The sequence below is a fragment of the Panthera leo genome, chromosome C1, assembly GCF_018350215.1.
Source record: "Panthera leo isolate Ple1 chromosome C1, P.leo_Ple1_pat1.1, whole genome shotgun sequence".
NCBI lineage: Eukaryota > Metazoa > Chordata > Mammalia > Carnivora > Felidae > Panthera > Panthera leo.
This window is the reverse complement of record NC_056686.1, coordinates 100,187,535-100,192,074: the sequence shown is the minus strand read 5'-3', so window position 1 is coordinate 100,192,074 and position 4,540 is coordinate 100,187,535. Positions and strand designations below refer to the sequence as shown.

Here is a 4,540-nt window from a genome sequence, read left to right as displayed (position 1 = left end):
CCATGTATGACAAAGGGGACGTTGATGACGCCCATTTTACCCACCAAGAAGCTGAAGAACAGACAGATGAAGTTCCACAGCTAGTTAGGGGTGGATCCAGAGCTCAGGCCCCTGCAGTGCAACCATATCCATGTTCCCAACACATTCTACAACATGATGGGGCTGGTGGGAAGCATAACAACTAGGAAATGCTTGCCCTGCCTAATAACACTCCTTTCTTTTTTTTTCTTTTCTTTCTTTTTTTTCTTCTTCTTCTTCTTCTTTTTTTTAATCCTGTCTGGACCAAAATAAGAGTCTGTTGGACACATTTAGCTCTCAGGTCACCAGTTAGAGGAGGCCTGGGCTTAAACTAGGAATTGTAGACAAAAATAGGTTTTTATTGGGTTAGGAGGGAATAGAGATTTAAAGAAAGATTATCTACACAAGCCTTGGGCATTGAGGAATCTTCAGGTGCCTTTTGCTAATCTTCAGGTGCTTTGGTAAGAAGGTCCATGCTAGGGGAGGCTTCAGGGAATGCTGTTGGAACATCATGTCCTTGTGGCCTGGCTAGACTCTTCCTGGAGAGCTGATCTCAAGGGCCACCCAGATGACAGTCAGGCTGTTGACTGTCACAGGTTGGTCTCTGGGACAACAGCAGCTTCGCGGAGGAAGAACCCAGCCACAAAGCCACTGACCTGTGTATTGTCACAGCACTGCCATGGCATTAAGGTAGCTCCCTCCATGTCCTCCTGGACTATTCAAAATTGTTTCTTCGGCAGGCGGGCAGTCTACGGTTAAGATACCAGAACACCCTGGCTTGCTTCAGACCCCAGCCATCTCACACTAGGGTTTCCGGTTCAAGGGATCCAGGGGTTAGAATGCCAGCCAAAGCCTTCAGAAATGCCTTCGCACAATAATACTCAGAAGCCACAAGTATTCGTTGACTACCGTGGGCCACATTAATAACATGACCCAGACGGTAGGGAAGATAAAGGAGGACTTGTCCTCTGTGAGTCAGCTAACATCTAGTAATAACCAGCCCAACCTTTCCGGGCAACTACAAATGGCTAGAAGTTGCCCCGCCCTTAACACTCACTCTGCAAACGTTGGTCGAGCCCCAAGCAGTGCCAGCAATGTGCGGAGTGGTGCAGACAAGCATGAGACACGTATATTCCTCACTGTGAGATAAGCAACCTATCAGGTGGGCAGTTGACGGGCTGGAAGAAGGCAGAGGAGGGCACCACACCCTGTCTGGGACCTGTTGTTTGCTGGCGGAAGAAAGAAGCAAATCAGAACCGCGTGGGCCGGGTTGTGTTGAAGAAAGAGCTCTCCCGAGGGGCTGCCAGGTGGGCAGGTCAGAGCAGATGGTTCCTCGAAGGCCGGCAGGACCAGGAACCATCTCGGTGTACAGGTGGGAAGGGGCCTAGACCCCAAAAGCACTTGAGCAGAGTCCGGTTCCATCCACTTGGGCTGAGGGAGAAGGAGGTATGCACGGGGAGAACGTGGTTTCCACGGCCTTTGATGTCACATCATTCCATGGAACAGAACTTGCCTTTGGCAAACTTTGTGTCTCACTGAGCCTCTGTAAGTGGATGCCACCAGCCTCTCTATGCATAGTAGTTAAGATCTTGCGTGGGCCCTAAAGTCAGACATACCTGGGTTTGGACTCCTGTTCTGCCACTTACTGGCTGTGCGGACCTCGCACAATTTACTGACTCTTCCACGGTCTCTGTCTCCTTGTCAGTAAAATGGGGTAGTGTCTAACTCTGGGAATTACTGGAAGGATTGCATGAAAACAGGAAAGCATAAAACTACATGTATTATATCAGCCCGGACTATTCAAGAGGATTTTCTGTTAAGAAAAGATAGGGCAAAGCCCTTTGCAAAGTATGAAGATCAATGCCAATTCGTTATTACAACTTTTGTTGCAGATCAGCTCCCTGAGGGGGACATTTGTGCCCCTCCAGAGCCCAGGACGGTGCCTGGCCTATAGCAAGTGTTCAGTAATATTTGTGGCACAGACCGATGAACGGCGGCCCAGAAGGAAATATACAAACTGAGAGCCCAGCAGGCAGAAGTGAGCTCCCTCATCCGGCTATAGGACTGGAAGCTGAGCGTCCACTGGAGCACCTCTCCCCTCGCAAGCCTACCAGCTCGAAGGCTAGAGGTGTAGCCCCGGCTGCCTCTCCGGAGCTCAGTCTCAGAAATCCCCAGAAATCTCTCCAGCCCTGCAGGCTGGGCTGCACATGCACAGGCCCGCTGCATCCGAGCTGGTTGCAGTCACCAGCTCCGGGCGGGGGCTATTTTGGATCTGAGGGTGTCAGGAGCATAAAAGGATCAGTCTTGGAAGTTGTGGCTGAGACACAACTCTCTCAGGCAGAGAGTGCTGGCTTCCCTCCCCGCGTCTAAACTGGAGCCTGAAATAGCTGTGAGGCTAAAGACAACCTCAGAATAGCTTTTGGCTTCACCACAATCTCAGGCTAGAGCACAACACATACCCAAGAAGGGCCAAATAGGCAGCTCGTGGCGTGGGAAAGTCCTTCGGGGGAGAAAAAACGAAAATCATGATACAAAATCCAGGCTTGTCCTTGTTTGGGGAAGAGTGACAGCATGTTCAGCAACTTCAATGGCACAGCCAGTGGTTGGTGACCAGTGTGGCGAGGTCACAGAGCCAGCAGGGCAGCCATGGCTGGGGGTGCTTTGCATTGGAGAGCCTTGGTGTGGGAGCTTCTGAATGTCCAGGAAGGTACTTCAAAAGTATTCATCTCAGGGGTGCCTGGGTAGCTCAGTCGGTTGAACGTCTGACTCTTGGTTTTGGCTCAGGTCATGATCTCACAGTTTGTGGGATCGACCCCCACATTGGGCTCCATGCTGAGCATCATGGAGCTTGCTTGGGATCCTCTCTCTCCCTCTCCCTCTCCCTGTGCCCTCTCCCATTCTCTCTCTCTCTCTCTTTCTCTCTCTCTCTCCTATGGAATCCCATGGAGTTCTCTTCATAGGGCACTATCATTCCCATTTTACAGGTGAAGGAGCTGTGACTCACAGGCATTAAGAAATTTGGCTCAAGTAGTAAGTGGTAGAATTGGGATTTCAATGCTGGTCTGTGTGATTCTGGAGTTGCACAAGTAGGTAGGATTCTGACCTCTTCAAAGGGACAGAGTCATGAAGAAGACAGGTTTCCAGCTCTCAGGTGTTTGAGATCTGTCTCTGGAAGCCCTCTGGGAATGCTGGGGACACCCCCCGGGCCCCAGCCCATGCTTTAATATGGACAGAGATGGGGCTGGAGAATCCAGGGTCTCCCGGTGCAGCTGCCCCTCTCTAGCCTCCCTGGGAGGTGGGAAGTGCAGGGAGCTGGGGATCCAGGAGAGCTGAGGAAGCCAGAGGGCCACCCACCCGCTGCAGGGTGCCCATCACTTGCAGCTTCTGCTTTTGAGGCCCTTCCTTTCACTCTCAGTGGTCTGCCCCAGGAAGTGCCACATGCCCCCTTGAGGGTCTGAGACTCGTCCTCAAAGATAGATACTCTGCCATGTTTCAACACGAACCATGGTACCCTCCAGAGTGACTGCCAGAGGCAAGGGAGGAAGGATCACGTGAGAAAAAGAGCTCAGACTGAACCATGACCTAGGTTATCTCGGCTGCCGTTCCCATCCTGTTGCTCGAGACCCTCAACCAGCCAATGTGCTGTCATCCACTGCTGCTGTCCTCTGTCCCCTTACCCCTCTCAGGCAGAGACCCTGCCTCTCTTGAACCAGGCTGGGAAGATGAAGACACTAGGGAAGATGTGGTGAAGGAGAGCACCACGAGAGGGCAGTGTAGAGCAACCCCCCAACTGGCCCCTGTCATCTCGCCAAGGACCTGTCCTTTTCTCAAAGCCAAGGACCAAACAGTCACCAGTGGAACACATTCTAGGGCTCCGTGAGCTTGGCATGGAGAATCTTCACATTCCTTGTGTTCGTTGCTATGGTAAGTTAACGTACAAGCATGTGTTCTGAATTATCCGATGCCACCTCATGGCTGCGCTTCAAGGCCATCCTTGACACTTGGCAATAAGTAGCAATATGTTAATTGGCATAAACAAATGCGTGAAGGACAGAGGCATATGTAGTATGGAAATAACGTGCTTGTTCTACATGTAGCCCATGCGACGTCAACTGGTTTTGCATTTGTTCCAATAGAGCCAGCTGGTATGCAGTATACGGCAAAGCCAGGTGCCAAAGAATCTGAACCTTGGCCGTCATTTTACGAGAGGAAAGCGACCTTCAATAAAACCACCTCCTCCATTATGTTGGACTTTTTGATCTTGTTGCGCCCTTTATATGATATTTAATTGGTATATTTACCTTGGGTTTAGGCTTGTATGATTTAGCAGTTTATACCTAGTTTCATACAAGCACATATTTAAGTAAAAAAATAATTTAAGTCAATACTGGTCGACCGTGAACATTTTTTTCCTCTTAACTGCCGTTACAAACACAAACTTCAGCCAGGGTGAGGCATCAGTGCTTGGAGTCAGGGAAGGCGGAATAGGAAGGCTGGGGTATGAAGGACAAGGAAGTGTCCT

General features: G+C 50.5%; 1 long non-coding RNA gene across 1 annotated transcript; it reads left to right on the top strand.

The window, feature by feature from the left end:
• The first annotated feature begins 2,657 nt into the window (after positions 1-2,657).
• Positions 2,658-4,234, top strand: LOC122228746. The gene is made up of 4 exons (XR_006206732.1): positions 2,658-2,725; positions 3,003-3,048; positions 3,705-3,942; positions 4,155-4,234. It is a non-coding gene; the product is annotated as an uncharacterized LOC122228746 (long non-coding RNA).
• The last annotated feature ends 306 nt before the right edge of the window (positions 4,235-4,540 follow it).